Below are 20,002 nucleotides of genomic sequence, written 5' to 3'. Positions count from 1 at the left end.
GTACCAAACTTGCCTAATCTTTACTTATTATTAAAGCAAGTAATGTCTTTGCCTGTTTTTTCGTACGTCGTGGTCATTTTGCAAAAAAAATCCTAACATTTTGTGAAATCAACCCACAGTCCATTATTACGAAGAGACTGGGTGTCAGATGGAAAAAGGAGGAAAGAGAGGGGGTTTAAAGGGAAAGTTCTTCTCTAAATTACGCCCCCCCCACCCACCCCGCTTGCGCCACCCACGGATCAACGCCGTCGCCGATCGGAGTGCCCCATCGCTCCCCCCCCCCCCGGTGAGCGGCGCGCGGGGTGGGAGATGGACGGCGGTGGGGCGGCGGTGGGGCGTCGTGACCTCCGCTCCCGTCTCCGCCTCCCTACTCCCTCCCCTTCCGACGCCCATCTTGTGGGAGCTCCCATTTCGACGGAGGATGTACCGCACGCCACCCCCCCCCCTCCATCCCCCCCCCCCCACACATGGGGCTTGCGCCACCCACGGATCAGCGCCGTCGCCGATCTGAGGGCCCCATCGCTCCTCCCCCCTACCCCCCACCCCCCGGTGAGTTGCGCGCGGGGTGGGAGATGTACGGCGGCATGGGGCAGCTGGCACGGCTGGAGGAGCGTCTCCTCCTCCTCCACTTGCAGGAGGAGGCTCCCTCCCGTCGAGGATGGCCATGGCCATGACGGCGCCGCCATCGCCTCCAGGCGGTCCTCCGCCTCCATCTCCGGGAAGCCTGCGCGGCTTCCGAATCAGATCGGAATCGAGGGTACTCGAGGCCATACTTCCAGTAGAGTTCGTTGCCGAACCGGATCGAAATCGAGGCGTACCTGGATTGGAATCGAGGTTGCTTTCTTGCCTGTATACATAGCTGCGTGTTTGGGTATCTTTGACGTGTTTGTGCCATACTGCTAGGAGCCCAGGTCCTCCTCGCGGTCGAGAATCTGCTCAGCAACACACGCATAGATCCCCTCCATCGACGCCAACAGCTCGTGTGGTCTAGCGTGTTCAACTTCTTACTCTCCTTCGACAAAAGGTACATAAGCATTTACTTATTACGAAGCTATTTAGCCTCTAAATTCTGTCAATCTATTTGACCGTAGAAGCTGGCTTGGCTGGTGTGGTGGACCATATACTCCCTTCGTTCTAAATTACTATAAGTCCATCCATCCATGTAAATATTGTGTACTACCTGTTGTAATTCCATAAGTGGTTCTTAACAAAAACATTATTTATGGGGATCCCTTATTTATGTTCCAGTAGAGCATGGGCAAATCTGCATGATGTTGTTTGATTGTACAGCGATAGAGTAATATTTGTTAACATCTCTCCTATGTGTATAAATTTTCCTGTTGAGAAACAATATCCATCCAACTCATATAGCCAGTATACATAATGGGAATTCTTGCAGTTCTGAGCCTTGTGTAAGGTGTTCATGTAGTTGGAGGTATATAGAAAAGTTTCAAATTTTCTTGCTCCAGTAGCATTCTACTTGTAATATTCATTTTCAGATATACACTACAAGTTTCAAATTTTGGCATAAATCATCAACTGCTACATAATAGATGAAGTTTCTAGGAACATCCCATATTGTTACTGAAAAGAGATTTTTTCAATTTTGCTACTTTTGCAGAAAATGGATTCTTATAACATTGAATCAAGCAATGCTGATTGTTTAGATTCTCGACCTTTAAAGAAAGCAAAATGTGAACAGTTGAATGATTGCGATCTATCACCATCGCCTCCATCATCCACCTCCCTGGCATGATCATGTAATAACATTGAATCAAGCAATGTTTATGATTTAGATGCTCGGCCCTTGAAGGAAGTAAAATCTGAACAGATGAATGATCTTGACATATCACTGACGCCTCCCTCACCAACCACCCTGGCATCATCATCTCCGGTTAGTGTTTTTCTTGTTCATTTAATTTAGTGGATTGGTTAATGATTTGATAATTTTATGTTTTTTAGGGAAAAGATCCTTATACTATTGATTCAATTGTAGCCGAGAAAGTGGCATGTTCTGAATGGATTGACTTTGAATCAGATAATGACAGAAGAATTCTATTAGATGACGAGAATCATCAAAATCAACATGAACAATACAAAGTCGATCAAACATATGACTATCTCCCACAAGGTATGTTTCTATGAAATTTTTATTCACTCTTTTGTTGTTTTTAACTTTTAACATCACCATAAATTTTTTGACTACTTGCAGATTATGAAATGACAGACCTGGACTACTGTGCTCAAATAACAATAGAAACATCTTTGGAATCTGATATACTTGTGAAGATAGATGACATCTTTGTCACACAAGCTCAATTGTCATGCTTGCTAGATCCATAAAAATTCCTAAATGATGATGTAAGTACTTACAAGTGAATGCTCTTCGATCAACCTTTTTTTTCTTTTGTAATAAAGGTTTTTTATTTGAATTTTTGTAGGTCATCAGCGCGTATATATGTTGCATAAAGGATCAAGCCCATTTAGAAAGTAGGAATGATGTTAAATTTTACTTTGAGAATCCCTCTATTTCTGTAATGCTAGAAAGGGATGGCAAGCTTGGAGTAGGTCAAGATGGTAACCATATCACAAAGATTGTGAGAAACTATCTAAAGCATGAAATGGTAATTTCTATCTCTATAATTGACATGCTCTAAGCTTTATAGATTTTAATTTCTAACTGTTCATATCTTGTACTAATTCAATTTTTCATTTTAGGTTCTAATTCCAATAAATATCAAAGAAATACATTGGTATTTGGCTATTATTAACACACTGAAGTGTGAAATACAAGTACTTGACTCGTTGTGTTGGGACTCCAACCGAGGTGACCTCGCCGATACGGTCAGTTTCTACAGTATTCATACTTCTTTGATATTATAAATTGATCCTACACTTAAATGCATTTTTTCTGATATTAATAATTTAACAGCTGCAAGGACTACAATATCATTTGAACATAATTGGAAGGCAACAAAACATGATTAGCCATAACTGGAAAGACCTCCAGGTTATTTCATGGATAATCACAGAACAACTACAAGAGCCAATGCAGAAAGATGGGTATGTTGCAAAAAAATATGCTAACATATATAAGATTATTTATTTTCTTGTTTGGAGTACTCATTGTTTTATAACCATGCAGCTCATCTTGTGGACTGTTCATGCTCAAGTTTATGGAATACTGAACTAGAGATTCACTATCTCATCCTATTACACAGGTTTTTGTTTCTTATCTTATTGAATAATATAAATTTAATGCCATGCTAATTTTTTACAAGTTGTAATAATGATTGCTACCATGCAGGAAGATATTAATTGTTTTAGGTACAAGTTAGCAGGCATACTATTATGTTGGAAAACAAACATAGCACAAAACAACTCCTCAAAATATCTCATTGTTGGGAAGTTCAGATGACCAAAAAGAACCCAAGGCATCCGATTCATTATCAGAGGAAACAAAATACCAATCATTAATGTATGTTCTTTCTAAGCTCAGTGAAAATGAGTTAGTTGGCTGCCTTTGTGACTACATCAAATCAATTAATTGTCCAGAGACCTTGGAGTAAGAACCTTCTTATTACTATTGTGTATTTTTTATTAATAGATAATACAATGTACAACATAAGTATTCCATTTTGTTATTCTGTTGAACTTATCACGACCAGATGTTGCACGCTGCATGGCCCCTTGTGGAGTTACTGTGGGGCTTGCTTGTACATATCAGGGACCTTTTAGCCAAAAAATTTCTAAGTTAACTGTTTCTTGTTTATTTGTGTGTGTGTTCCCATATACCATGTTGCAAGTTTCTGGTGTATTGTTCCTCCTGTCATGTTTTGTATGTTTTGTTATTAGTATAATGGATATTTATACTTTCGACTGTGTAAAGCAAACTTTTTGTCTTAATGCTTTAAAGTATGGGTGCGAAACTCCAAGCCATATTCCATTAGCTTGACTCTCAGGAAGCTGCAAGAAATACTGAATGAAGATATGCCCATGGACCGTGATTGTTTCAATTTGGTTATTTGAAAATTCATGTTTGACGACATCCAAATGATGAAGAAAACCAAAGGAACAATATCAAAGCATTATCTAGACATGCGATTTTGGGTATGCTCTTATAATCGTAATGTAATTATATTTTTTTTTCCTCAGCTTTTTAACCACTTTTTTATTTCATAGATGATTACTGATTTTGGATGACACCCAAACTTCCGTAAAAAGATAGATGTGGAACAACTCGCAGAAACTGTTAGTAGCTGGCCTGGTGTTAATTATAGTGTGTCAAGATGCAAATTGGTAAGACATCACTTCCCTATACCTATAAGCAAAACCTATAAGCACAGTTCTTGCGATTATAGCTACTAGCCATCTTGTACATTTTAATGCTCTTGTTCTAACAACTAGCATTTTGCAGATTCTTATACCAATAGTACAATTCAACAAAACCTTTATTCTACTTATACTAAACCAAGATAAAAGAACCGTCTATATTTTAGACCCTACTCCACTTGATCCTGTTTACAAATACAACCCAAATGCAAGATATGTGAAGAAACTTTTATGTATTGCTGAATTCTTGCCAAAAGCCATGTCAAAAGTATGCCCTGGATCTAGATGGAATGAGGATGTTTTCCTATGGCGTCAAATAATCTTATCTGATGTTCCAATTGAAAACAGGTAAGCATTCTTATTAGCACTGTTCAGATGTGGTAGCTCAGGATAGAGTTGAAGTGTGATTTATAAGCACCTGGGTAACACTGCATGTAGATTCTTGAATTTTGAAGACCAGTTCAGTTTTGCTTTCAGCTTGTAGGTTGAAGTTACTCCTGTTAGTTTGGTTGAACCCAAGTTTACTGGATGCACTGCTCAGTTATATTTATTTTCGCAAGGAACACCAAAGAATCAGTTATGTTAACTTATCATTGGCGTGCATTCTGGACCTTATCTGAAATTTCAGGATATTTATAATTAACTTTAAATGCAATATCATTTTCCAGCAGTAATAAATTATTTTGTGGATAAGAGGAGTTGCAGTCTGTTTCACAATGTAACTACTACCTGCTTTATTCACGATTACCAGTAACATTGGCACTTCATTTCATATATATGTATATGCTATAACTGCAAATCTCTGTTTTTCAACATAGATGCAGCGCTGCAGTTGTTTAGATTTTCATTGCTTTATTCTGAAATTGCTTGTGTCTGTATGCGTTATGGCTGCTATGATATATGCTTCATATGCTAGAAGTGGATTTTGTTTTGGCCTGTGCACTATGTCGCATAAAATCCTGAGTGTATGAGCACATGTATAACACTGCTACCCAAGGCCAATTCAATTTAGCACTTCAGCTCTTCATAGTTGGAAGCAAGCTTCTTAGACAAAAAGGAAATCAAATTCTTGTTTTGATGGACCTATGTAGTAACCCTTTTGTTTATTGTACTATTGGTTATATTCTCTACCCAAAACATGCACATCTGTTTAAGCAATAGTAGTTCAGTATTCAGTGTTGAACATATTATGAAAATATATGTATTAGAATAATCACTGATGTTCTTATCTTATCAGGGAACTATCCGGTTATCTTGTTTCTCTCTTCATGTGCATATGGAAAGATGAAGAACTACAGTTGCCAGTTTTAAAGGTCAGTGTCATGTCAACTTCAAATATTACTATTTATTATTTACACACTTATATGGCGCTAATTATTAATTATTTGCATACATATATGCATGTACAGGATGGCTACGAACTAAGAAAGCAATTTATGGCACAACTATTAACTTACAAGGAGAATGAATGTGAAGACAATATGCCTGCCGGTGTTCGAGACTTTCTTAGGTGTATCAATGCTACTCAAAGTTAGAAGTAGTTATGCAAGCACAGAGAATATATGAGATCATGTTGAAACGGTTCTATTATTACCATTGGACCTTTTTTGTTTGTAGGAATAGTTATTATTCGCTCATTTCTAATTTGTATCATCAGCTCAGTGAGATGATGGATTTTTTGAACTGCTATGTATACCGTACTGGTCGTACGTCCGTAATTTTGTAGTTTCTTTACTGTTATCACATATGTTGAGTTTAACAAACCAACCTCTGCCATAGAAGACTCATGCGCTGCTCTGTGAATGAAACCCCTGCGCCCTGCAATAGGTGCCATTCCTGACCAACAGCCTGGATTTTTCTCTTATTAACTCGAACATCTTTTTCAACATCGGTTCCTACAGGCCATATTAACAGGTATATTTGAATCATGAATGACATTACTAGCCTACTATTACAGATCGTGTAGTCATAGTAAGCAAACCTGATATGATATGCAACAAGAATTGGTTAGTCTTGTCCAGCCTAACTATGTTCAAACGATTTGGCCAACGCCCCACAAAATTGCTTTCTGTTCAGCTACCCGTATGGCCGCATTTTTATAAATCGACTTTGGTCAGAAATGTATACATGAGTTAATCATAATTCAACATTATTCTAGGTATTTCTTGAGATTTTACTGGGCATCCAAAACCATTCATTCAAGCCCATAAACAAAAGCGGCCCAAAACAGCCCAAAAGCCCAACAGCCGACCCATTTCTCCGCGTCGAACTGCGCCAGATCGGACGGACCCTAGGTCATTTTCCCCTCCGGGCTTCTCACGTAAGGGAGGGGAGAGCCGGCGGCGGGCGATGGCGTGTGAACGCCGAGGATTGTCGCGCCGCCGTGGGCCCTCTCGCCAGGACTTGCGTGCAGCTTTAGCTGCCCGCAGCTTCGTCGAGGGGCTCCTCGGTGGCACGAGCACGAGTTTGTGTCTAACCGGAGCAGCCGACGAGGCCGGCGCTGCCGCCGGGGATTTCCGGTCCGCTCGCGTCGCCGCGATGGAGCCCTCTCTAGGCCCCAGATATCTCCTGTCTAGCTGCTGCCTCCGGCTCCCCTTGAGTTCTTCTCATGGTCCTAGCATCGCCGCCGCACGCATCATCCGGCGAATCGGACGCCGTGGCGGCATCTGCGCATCCCGCCGCCACTCCGTCCGGATCCGGGGCCGGCGGCCGGTTCCCACCTTCGCCCTACACCCCATGTCCACCAACGACATCCCGCCGTCCTCCGACATCAACGCCATCATCCTCCGGTTCCTACGCCACTTCAGGGACCCACGCGACGACGGCCGTGTCAACCAGGTAGCTTCCTCCCGCCCGTCGAGAATGGTCACGGCCACGACGGCGCCACCGTCGCCTCCAGGAGGTCCTCCGCCTCCATCTCCTGGAAGCCTGCGCGGCTTCCGAATCGGATCGGAGTTGAGGCTGACTCGGGGCCAGACTGCCAGGAGAGTTCGCTGCAGAACCGGATCAGAATCGAGGCGGACTCGGATCGGAATCGAGGTTGCGTTCTTGCCTGTATACATAGCTGCAGGGTTGGGCATCTTCGACGTGTTTGTGCAAGACTGCCAGGAGCCCAGGTCCTCCTCGCCGTTGAGAAACTGCTCAGCAACACGCGCGGAGATCCCCTCCATCGACGCCAACACTTGCCGCAAGCTTCTTACTCTACTTCCACAAAAGGTACGTAAACATTTGGCCTCTCTGAAATTTGCTGATTGTGAGATACCGTTAGTTCCCCACACATTAGAATGGAACCTAGAAGCAGCGCTACAGTTGTTTACATTTTCATTGCTTTATCCTGAAATTGCTTGTCTCTGTATGCGTTATGGCTGCTATGATATGGTTCATATGCTAGAAGTTGATTTTGTTTTGGCCTGTGCACTCTATCGCATAAAATCATGAGTGTATGAGCCCATGTATAACACTGCAATCCTAGGACAATTCAATTTAGCACTTCAGCTCTTCATAGTTGCAAGCAAGATTCTCAGACAAAAAAGAATATCAATACTTACTGTTGTGTTAGTTAAACCGTGTATATCAATTTTTCTGTGTTTAAGATTATTTAGTCATCGAGACAGTAGTCTTTGTTGGTCATTTGTAGCTTTACATTTAACAATAACTATCAAATTTACGCTCATGCTATTTATTAAAGGAAGTATATAGCTCAGTTAATGTTGCTCGAGACATTGTTGTTGTTGTGTTTTTTCGAAGCTTTGCTTTTAATGATATATGGGAAAATTTCTGAAAACAAATGGGAGTTGCATGTCTACTCATTGAAAAATACGAAACTCATTCTCGGTCATCATTCTTTATTGAATATGCTTTAATAGTTTAACACTTTTGTCAATTCCTAAACATTCTATTGCACAGGCCATATTGCCAGTGCATCCGGATGCTTCACATTGGACAGTTGCACTTTAACTTCACAGAGGTCATTGAAGATTTAGAGTTTTCAATGATCTACACTGACGTATTCTCTACTTTATCTTATCTTTAGATTTTTCACAGTGCACATTTTATCTTATCTTTTCTGTATCATCAAACATGTGGAATTTCCGTTCTTTTGAACGGAAATGGGAGGAGCCTGTTTCGAATTTTTTTTGTAATATTATCAAGTAGAACTGTATGCACATTTCTTAAATGATTTGCGGTAGGACTAAAAGCACACTCGCAATATATAGATTGAAAGTCTCTTTTTTTGCTAAGAATAGATTTAATCAGTCAACCTTGAAAATCACAGAATCCTACTGTCATAATTTGTAGAAGCAAACTCTAGAGGTTTTGAAATATTGCCTATCCTGAAAACTTGAAGGTTACATTCATAGAAGGCAACCTGTTGTTTCCAAAATTTCTTTCCATGATAGAACAGCATGCCATGGTTTTCCTTACTGATTTAATCGATGCACCTAGGCTAATTCGTTTGTTTGAATCAAATTTATGTTACAGATCGCATAATAGATCTCCTCTCTGAATTTAAGCAAACCCCTTTTATGCTACTTGCAGACAACTCAAAAGAAAAGATTTTAAACCTGCAATCATCGCTTGTCATTGGAATTATAAGTGGGTCACCTTCTCAACATAGCACACACATATAGTTGTCTCCATCGAGCACTGTATGATCAATGTCAACTCCTGGTATGTGGAATATGATTCAAATCTTCATCAAACCATTAAACACAGAATTAATGTTTGACCATCTCATATAACTTCATAATATTATGTATAACTCTTTGCAGACAAACCATTTGAATCACCGTCGCAACTCTTGGATCCCAAAGAGCAGAGAAGAAAAAGAGATAGAGATAGGTATGCACGGATGAGTTATGAAGAAAAGCAGGAAAAACTCAAAAAACGTCGTGAAGCCTATCATCAACAAAAAATAGAAAAATGCTCACAGGTGACTGATCAAGAAAAGCAGCAAAAAATACAGAAAAAATGCATGCATGAGAGGGAAAGATATGCAAACATGCAACCAAACCAAAAGAAAGCAAAGTTAGAACAAGATTCCGCTAACCGTGCACGACGACGTGACACTTTAAGCAAGAATTCAATTGCAATGGAGAACCCTGCAAATATCGCAACAGATAATTCACAAAATGTTACTCAATTTGCCACAAGCATAAGACACAGGAAACACGTAACACCAGGAGAAAGAGAAGCATTGCTAGCCTATCGTGACGAAAAGTTGACAGCTAAAACAATGGAAAAAACACCTGCCACACCAGATGAAGACTATTCTACGAACACCAAAGTCATAGATGATCTAGAATCTATAAAACAGCCAACAAACATGAAGGAAGGTAATACTCCCAATTGCATATATGACTCTCACAATCAAATTATACATGCATCAATTTTTACAATGATAACAACCTTTCATGGACAGATATCACCTATCCAATGTGTCCAGCCACCAAGGATGAAGAAGAACCAAATCAATCATTCATTGATGATGAACCATATGGTAAGGATATATACTAAATTTATATTCTCATGCAATAGAAAACAGCATATAATTCACATATTTCTATGCAAGTGACGATGGAGTTGTATATGAAGAAGACACCGATGAGGAGGATAACATCATTTCTGCTCAAGGTATGATAAACACATTAAAATATTTTCACATCACAATGTGAGTAATTCTCTAATTTCTTTCATCCTACGAATCATAGCAGAATGGGAAGATATGGAGGTAGAAATAAAAGAAAATGAGTCAACCGTTCCCGAGCATTCAAACATCAATGACCCATATGACCCATCTATAGTAACATACCAGACAACACACACATGCTGAAACCTGTTGAAAATTGCAAATATTGCGATGCAAAGAAATTTCACCACGAACCTGAGGGGCTATGCTGTCGAAAAGGACAGATCAAACTTGCAAATCTTGAGACACCACATCAGCTCATGAGACTATGGACGAGCAATGACTCTGATGCAATACATTTTCGAAAGAATATAAGGTTTTTCAATGGCCACTTCTCATTTACTTCTCTATAATGTCGCCTCGATAGAGATACAACTACCATGAGAAACAGCGGTATTTACACCTTCCGAGCACATGGTCAGATCTATCACAACATACGCTCATTTGGAAAAGATGGTTCCGATCCTAAGCATCTAGAAATCTACTTCTATGATGATGATCCAACCCTAGAGCATCGTTACCGCTATTGCCGCAAGGAAATGTACGAGCAAGACAAACATGTATTACTCATTATAACAAATACTCTACGCAACAATCCATACTCTGAACAATTTAGGAGTTTGGGACAGGAAGAAAACCTTGAGGAGTACCGAGTGATGTTGAACCTTAACCAAAGATTGGACCAGAGGACATACAACGCACCAATCACATCTGAGGTAGCTGCAGTTTGGGTTGAAGGAAATGAACGGAGGAATACTTTTGATAGAAATGTAATACTACATGGGAACAACAACGAAATACAAGGAATCCGATCATACGCTGGATGCTACGATCCATTGTCTTATCCTCTGTTCTTTCCAAGAGGTGAATTGGGATGGCATGCCGATATCCCAAAGGTTGGAATTACTACAGAAGATGTGATGAAAGCTCGTGCTAATCAAAATAACAAAAACAATGATCCAGGTAACTATTTCAAATATTAGTCTTCATAGTTACATATAATAATGAAATAATTGACTATGCAACTAACAATCAATTCTATATGTCCAATACAGATTCAAGTGGTAGAATGTGGGTAACCATGTGAGAATACTACTGCTATAAATTTCATGAGCGACCCAACATATTTAACCCAATACTATACGGCGGACGGCTTTTCCAACAATTCGCTGTGGATACATACATCAAGATTGAGAGCTCACGATTGGACTTCATATGGAATCATCAGAAAGAGATAAGGGCGGATCTATACCAAGGCCTTCTAGATAGCATTCATGCGGGACAAGATAGGGGAGATGCGGTTGGCAAACGGACAGTGCTTTCATCATCATTTATTGGGGGTCCTCGAGACAAGATGCGTCGGTACCTAGACGCCATGGCTTTAGTTAGAAAATATGGGAAACCGGACATATTCCTCATGATGACATGCAATCCCAACTGGGAAGAGATCACGAATGAACTTGAGTTTGGTCAAACACCACAAGATCGCCCGGATCTTGTTGTTCGTGTTTTCAGAGCAAAACTAGAAGAAATGAAAAAGCAGTTGTTAGAGGAGCACATCCTAGGCAAGGTGAAGGCCTATACCTATGTTGTAGAGTTCCAAAAGAGAGGTCTACCGCACGCTCATTTCTTGCTTATAATGACCGGAAAATATAAGCTTACTTGTCCAGAGCAATATGATAGACTAATCTCGGTGGAGCTCCCAAACAAACAAAAGTACCTAGAGTTGTACAAGATGGTTATCAAACATATGATGCATGGACCTTGTGGTACATTGAATAAGAACTGTGCATGCACGAAGAATCGAAAATCATGCAAGAACTATTATCCAAGGCCTTTTAACGCTACAACCATTCAAGGCAAGGATTCTTACCCATTATACAGGCGACGCGATGACGGCCACAATGAAATAGTCCGAGGGCACAAACTAGATAACAGGTGGGTAGTTCCTTACAATCCTTACCTCCTGCAAATGTTCAATTGCCACATAAATGTCGAGGTATGCTCAAGCATAAAAGCTGTCAAATACCTATACAAATACATCTACAAAGGGACAGGACCGCGCGTCTGTATGTGTAAATGGGACAAGCGAAAAAGAAGACATCGATGAGATTAGACAATACAGAGACGCGAGATGGGTGACACCACCAGAGGCACTATGGAGGATATATGGCTTCGAACTAAGCAAGACAAATCCTCCAGTCATGCAATTGCAGCTTCATCTTCCAAACATGCACATGGTTTCATACCATGGAAAAAAAGAAATCACGGAAGTTATAAACCGCGAAGGTGTTGAGAAGTCAATGCTAACGGCATACTTCGAAGCAAACAGGATACACGAAAAAGCATGAGGCATCCTGTACCGTGATTTTCCAGAACATTATACTTGGCAAACCCAGGGGAAGTTTTGGCAACAGAGGAAAAGGAAAACGTTGTACCAGGTTGGGAGAATCATCTCAGTACATCCAGCCGAAGGAGAAAGATACTATCTTCGAGTTCTCCTGAACCATGTGAAAGGCGCAACCTGCTACGAAGACCTACGAACAGTTGATGGCCAAATATTGCCATCATTTCGTGAAGCTGCAGAGAGAAGGGGCCTCATTGAGGCAGACAACACGTTAGATGATTGCCTAACGGAAGCAGAGTTATTTCGGATGCCATCCTCGCTGCGAAGGCTATTTGCGACGATTCTTGTGTTTTGTGAGCCCCACGACATCCGTGCACTATGGAACAATCACATCGAGGCAATGTCGGAAGACTATCGACGAAGCTGCAAAAATGCAAGAACAGTCGAACAGATGGTATTAATCAATATTAGAGATATGTTGCAATCGATGGGAAAAGACATACGATCATTTCCTCCTCCAGAGATCGACGAGCAAAATGACACAAAAGACAATACACCTAGGGAGATCACCGAGGAAGCCAACAATTAGGTCTTCTAAGATGAAGGTGAACAAATACACAGACATTATGGATAACACCTGCACCAAGTAGCCTGTCTTCTGCTGAATTTTCCATTTCTTAGTTAGTTCCCCTGGGCCATGTATCATAGGCACACATTTCTGTTTTATGTGCAATAAAGGTGGTGAAGATGGAGGCTGACTTACTGAAATCTCTTATCTTTGAGATTGGCGGTACCATTGTAACCACATTTCTACGGTATGTCTTCTCCATTTTTTTTGACTTAGAACGAGCTTCACATTTCACATAACTTCCCCTGGTAATGTTAAAGGGTCGACATATGTGAATTGTGTTGCATAAATCTTGTGATTATCCTATTATTGCCTTACTGTACTAACAAATTTCAGAGTCTAATACTTGACAACTATCTGTTGTAGGCGATTCATAGCTTCATGTCGTGGAGGCAATGTAAGTGTACTTTTGGACTATCTGCTTGTACTTGCCTATATATTCTTTTGGTAATCTATTTTTTCCCTTGAAAGTTCAGCGCACAAGCAGCGAAAAACTAGAGTCCATGTGTAGCTATCTCGCATAATTGAGCTTGCTACCTACCATCGGTTCTTGCTGCTGCCTGTCTATTTGTAGCGAGGTTCACAATCCGCACAAGGACTCATCCTTGGGTAAGAAAACATGGCCTTTATTGTCAGCTGTATCTAAGCTGCATACTTTTCTGACATTAGTTTGTACACCTCTTTTTTCTAACTTTAGTGTGCGTGATTTTCCAGAACTTGACACTTCAATAACACGGGATATAAAGCCTTTGATCTGCATAAATCCATTTTCATCATACATGAACTGCTGTTGAGCATCCGGTGCCCGGACCAGAAAGCTATCAGAGAGAAGTACGAGGACCCCAAGGTACATCCATTATCTCAATTTTGTTGCTATTTTCTGTATTCTGTTAAAATTTGTCTGCTTAAACATGTTTACAATTTGGGTGTGTGTAGACAATGGTATCGCCACAAGATATTCCTTCATCTTTCTTTGAAGACTGCAATAAGTGAAGCCTGAAGACTGGAGAATATTTTTGGAGTAAGGTATAGCATTATGAAACATGAATCGGGAATAAGAAGATAATTATTTTAGAGAGGGTAAAGACCCGTAGCAACGCAGTGACATTTCTGCTAGTTAAATGTCTAAACTAAAGGAAATACTAAGATACATAGATTCTATTTTCCCTACGTAGAATCCTTGCTAATAAAGCTTCCTTTGATCCATGCGCGAAGAGACCAATCTGCATGCATAATAATCTGGACTCCTTGCTCGTAACGTAGACTAACTCCAGCCACCAATCTTTCTTTAATCACCTTGCAAGTAATCTATGGTCACTTTTCAACGTACGTACGCATGCAGCACCCATCTCCATGTACATCCATGCAGCTCCAGGTATCATTGCTTGCAAAACCATCGGCTCGTTTCCTTGCTGATCACGTGGCTCCTGTAGACACACGCTAGTAGCCGATCGTCTCCTCTCACTTCCGATCATCTGGATTTCCTGATCAAAATCTTGTGTCAACACAACAGTAGATGTGGATCGATCAAAAAGAAAGGGTAGCCAGCCTAGGGATTTCGTCCCCAACCCTTGGATCCACAGCCATTGCTTGGTTGACGTCGTGGATTAATTCGGTTTGCAGTTGGTTTGGATGTTATCCATGCGGAAGGTGGGACCTTTGATCCATGTGACAAGCTCATACGTCGTTCCACTTGTCTCCACCTCCATACAATGGTCTCCACCTCCATACAATGGTTGGCATTGATCTCTTTTGTGTTTCTTTGCATGCTGATGCAGGCCCAACCTTGGATGAGAAGGCCAACTTCAGGTGGCCACTTTGGAAGCCCGCTCACGGAGCATACAAAGCCTTCCGGCCTTATTAGCTTCTCTTTAGGCACATCCCCCAATTGTTTTGGGGTCCATTAGTGCAACCCCTTGGGTCCAAATATGATGGATGAGGTGTTGGGTGAATGTTTAGGCTCGGCTAGCCATGCACAACCATGGCTGCAATCTTCCGGAGTGCATAACTTTTCCGTCAGAATCCACATTAGGTGATCCAAGTTCAATCATCTTGAAGAGCTCTTCCAAATAGTGCAATCAAACACATGATTTTGGTAACCATTACACCCTGTCCAAGAGCTTCTTTATTTCTTGCTTGTAATTGTGGTGAAATGTCCGAATGAATGAACCTTCATTTATATGGCCTCAACTGCTCCTTCATTAATCATGGCATTTGTGCACCATATTACGTATATTCCTTGCAAAACATGTTGGGACACAAAACTCGTGGAACTTGGTGTTTTAAATTTTGTTAGAAAAATGGAAATATATCCTGCCTCTACGATAAACATACCAGCCAAATTCTTACAAATTATTCAGCTCAATAGCTGATCATAAAAAAATAAATAAATGGAGAAAGAACACATAGGAAGAGAAAATAGTTATAAACTATGTCTAATGTTGCTTATCTCGGCAAAATAATGTCCAAAGCCTCCATTGCTTTTGCTCATGGAATTGACGGTCTCCCTTATGTTGTCACGCTGGATTGATAAATCACAGCCAATATGCCCCCCACCCCCAAGGTAATCTCTAAAGTGACGTAGGAAGATCACCCACGAGCAGCCGAGCACGATCAAGGAATGCTGAAACACTAGATGGATTTCCACAACAATGTCTTCAGGAAGAACATGATGCCAATGGCGCCATCATTGTCAGCCCGAGTACAGGGCTGGGTTTACACCCGGAGATTTGAAACATAACCATATGGGGAAGTGCAAAAGAAATCACCTCCAAGGAGGAAGTGGCACCCGTAGGCGCCACCAACTAGGCTTTCACCCTAACCTTCACCATGCCATGCCAATAGCAGCTTGTGCAGAAAAGGACAAATGTGCCTCACCGAGCTGTTGATGGTGCTGGGCATGCTCACGACTACCGGTCATCATCATCAAGAGCCAACCACCGCCACCTCGACTCACGCCCGCCGCACTAGGGCCAAGGCGCCGACCATCATGGCCGACACTGTCGGTGTTTAAACTCGGCAACCTATCGAGGGGAGTACCCAAGGTAGAGTTTTGGTTGGTGGATGTCGCCGAAATCAGGAACTCGATGGTGTACATAGGCACGCAATTTAAACAGGTTCGGACCGCTAGATCGCGTAATACCCTACGTCCTGTGTATTATTTGCTTGTATTCAATTGAACTTGTCTGGAGGGGGTCCCTGCCCATCCTTATATATCGGAGGAGCAGGGTTACAGGTCAGTTATTTTTATAGGAATACTAGTCGAATTCGACCAGAGAGTCCTACTCTAACTGCTATGAGTAGTTTTTGAGTCCTCGACTAGCTCCTGTCGTCCACGTAGACTACGCCGTCCTACACCGTAGTCTCCATGCCTGACACATCTCGGTGCTCAACCCTATATGTGGGTTTATCCAAACCTTCTAGTGGGCCATGAATGTATGTATGACAAGTCCCTGAGTACGTTTTAGTCAAATGCAGCAGTCCGAGTACCTTTTCAGGCTTCATCCGACTAGTTTTTGGTGCTCTTCTGAGTACTCTGTCTAAGTTGAGCCTTCAAGTAACTCGAGTATTGCCATGCGGTTAGAATGTGCTCAAGCCTCATCTGATGCTGTCTTGAATATCTGTCCTTAAATTTATATATGGAAGTGTGATGAAAATTATTAGGGATCACCTAAAAAGATGGTCACCCTCGAGGTCGTTCCGCTCAGTGTCAACAGCACAACCCATTGGGATATTTAACCTCGGGTAAGACCCCTCAACCTCGGATGGAAAACATGACGCTGAGAAGCAACCTTAGCCTCGCAATCCTAAACTTTGAGCCGAAGCTAGGAGACATTCGCTGATCTTTTTAACTAAGTCTGACCTCAAGCATTCAAAGCTAACCACAAGTACCGAGTTGTCCGCTATCTTGTGCAGGATCACAGTTTTGGACCAGGGAGCAAAGCGCGAGGTTGTGCGCTTCCCAGATGCGAAGCTAAGGCAATCCGAGCCCTGAAGCTAGGCTGGCTTTGGAGGCGAGGTCGTGACTTCAGACGCGAGGTCGAGAAGCATGGAAGTGTTGAAGCAGTCAAGGCGGAATTCACGGAACTATGTGAGAGCGTGATTCCCGGAGCTGTCGGGAGGCGTGATAAGCGTGATCTCCAAAAGACTTTCAGTAAAGCATATTCTAGGAATGTAGTGGTTGGGTACGAGTAAATGTGGAATGTAATGTGCCCTCCGAGACACTATAAAAGGGGAACCCTACCCCGTTGTAAATGTTACGTTCACCTTTTTATGGAATGAGAGTATAAGTGCTTTTCATACCCCATTGTGTTTAACCTTACTGAGGCTAGCGACCCAACATTGGCACCCACCGTGTTCTGAGCCACTAAGTAACCCACGATGCCACTCCAGAAGAAGAAGAAAACCACTGAAGACGAGGCTAGACAAGAAAGGCAGCTTGTCTTAGTCGAACCAACCAACATTGAGAGAGTAGAAAAACTCAAAAGAATCGAAGACAACCTAAGAACAAGGTCGTAGAAAGGGAGAGTTGAACCGGGGACCTCAAACCAAACCTCGCAGCAAACAAACACGTGGAAACCATATGGAGTAGCCCCCGAGCCTTAGGTTGAATCAAAGAATCAGGCTGAGGGTCAATCTACATTCACATTATCTTCATCTTAAACTCCGGAGAAAAAACTTTTTAGCCAACGGGCATGTGGCACACAGCCCTCGAGCCGTTACCCGACTAGTTTCAGGAGGTATAAGGGTCGACCACCAGTCATCGTGGCCGTTACCTTATCTTTTGCGGTAACTTCGGAAACTGACAGCCATATGCGAAATTAACATCTAGAGGCAAAAACATCGGGGCCATTATCTCCTTTTACTCTGCTTCTGTTATAAATAGACGACGGAAGTTACTCCTCGTTTACTCCGCCATTGCCATCTGCTATTTGAGAAAACCCTACTACCCAGCGCCGTTGCCGCCACCGCCATCTCCCTCCTGTGAGCCCCCGAGCGTATGCGCGTGAAGCAGCTCATGACATCCAAGATGGGGAGAAAAGCTTCTGCTTCCAGGGGTGTTGGAACCCTCCAGGGGTGTTGAAGGTTCCAAGAGGAGATCTGGAAAGGGGAAGGAGCTGCAGCTACTTCGCCCAAGTATGGGAAGACAAACCAAACTGTGCCGTTGACTCCTGCCTGTGCCGGGAAGAAATCAACCGTGAAGGAAGAGGAAATCCAAGCGTTAGAGAAGGCGAAGCTGCTGCAAAACTGAGCGACCATAGGCTGGAGATGTGCTTGCGGTAATCCGTGGCCGCTTGAAGAGTACCCCAAGGAGACGGTAACGTTAGCCCACTTCGTCGAGCGGGGTTTCGCCATCCCATCCTCTGATTTTCTACTAGGTCTTTTGAATTATTACAAGCTTTAGCTTGTAACGCCCGTAAAAATACACCCAATTAAATCACTCGTTAAAAAATGCATTCCAAAATTTTTTCAACCGCTGAGCTCCGTCAAATCTTTTCCCTTCCGTCGGACCCGTCGTTCTGGCCCGACTCGCCAACCCTCTTTTTCCATCCCCGTGATTTTCGTCGCGTGCCCGTCAAGTCCATCACACGTGCAGTCGAATCCCGCAATTTCCGCCATCTTTTCCCCTCCCTTCTCTCCCTTCTCTTTCCTTCTTTCTTTTCCCTCCTCTTTCTTTCCCTTCTCCTTTTTCCTTCTCTTTCTTCCTTCTCTTCCTTCCTCTTCCTTCTCTCTCTCCTTTCTTTTCCCTGCCCACTTTCCCACTTGCGCCTGGCGCCTGGCGCACCACCCCCTGCCGGCACGCGCACCGGGGCGCGCACGCGCGCTGGGCCGCGCCGCGCCGGCCTGCGCCCGCCGCGCCGCCCGTGCCGCGCCCGCTTGCGCCTTGGCGTCTAGTGCTTGGCCGGGTGCGTCGCGTCGTGTCGCCGGTCGCCGGTCGCCGTTCCTGTGCCCTCGTCGACCACGCCGCCACGCCGTCCACGAGCTTCACCACCCCGGCACGCCACCGGCCAAAGGTCCGGCCGCCATCATTGCCTCGGCCTTCGCCCGCCCGTGCGCCACCTATAAAAGGGGGGAGCCGAGCCCTGCACCTCCACACCTTCACCACGAGCACCTTGCCTTCCTCCACCACCACCACCAGAACGCCGCCGGCCATTCCTTCCTCCACTTCCTGTTGTCTCCAGGAAGAAGAAAGGGGTAAATCCCTCTCCTCACGATCCAACCCACCAGTTTCCCTTATTCGCGAACAAGTCCTCCCACCATTCCAAAAAAAATTACAGATAGGCCCCTACTCTCGCGGTTCAGTCCTAAACCTCATTTTAAAGCCCCTAATACTCCTTTAACCCGTCATTTCATGCGCCAAATTTCCTCCAATCAATCCCAAATTCGACCACGACCCCCTCTCATATATTTCCGCCGAGGCATATCAAAATTTCATGAAAATACTCTTCCTACCTATTTTCCGTTCCTACTTCCTGTTCGGTGCTCAACGGGTAAAATCTTTTTCCTTTTTATTTATTGTGTGCTCGTTTGTGTGTGCTGTAGATCGCGGAGTGCCCGAGGAGGAGTGCGAGGAGGAGTTTGACTGCGAGCCCGAGCCCGAGGACTAGTACCGCGAGCAGGAGCTCCCGGAAGACTTTGAGAACGGCAAGTCCAATCTCACCCTTTGATGCATATTTAATACCCAGTTTTTCAGACACAACCTATTGGCCTGTTTTATAAAATGCATATTGTTTTATCGCAAGACATGGTTGGATAGCCACCCCTTGATTATTATGATTATTCCTTGTTATCCCATATTTATCTCTAAATATGAGTTGCTCTGTTTAGATGATAAATACTGCTAGAATGCTTAGGAACTCATTATCCAAATTCAATCATGACTACATCTGTTTATTCGGAAAATAAGTGTGTGAGTATGTTCAACTGAGGAGTGGGTTTTCGGTGTAAAGAGAGGTGGTGGATGAGATGGATGGGCGTTTCTTGTGTGGAATGCTGGGTTGTTGGG

At 42.8% G+C, this 20,002-nt stretch overlaps 1 pseudogene; it reads left to right on the top strand.

Moving 5' to 3' along the window:
• The first annotated feature begins 7,068 nt into the window (after positions 1–7,068).
• On the top strand, positions 7,069–13,989 carry LOC140222590 (uncharacterized; annotated as a pseudogene).
• Positions 13,990–20,002: the final 6,013 nt, after the last annotated feature.

Source organism: Setaria viridis, chromosome 4 (genome assembly GCF_005286985.2).
Source record: "Setaria viridis chromosome 4, Setaria_viridis_v4.0, whole genome shotgun sequence".
Taxonomy (NCBI): Eukaryota; Viridiplantae; Streptophyta; class Magnoliopsida; order Poales; family Poaceae; genus Setaria; species Setaria viridis.
This window is presented reverse-complemented; position numbering and strand designations above follow the sequence as displayed.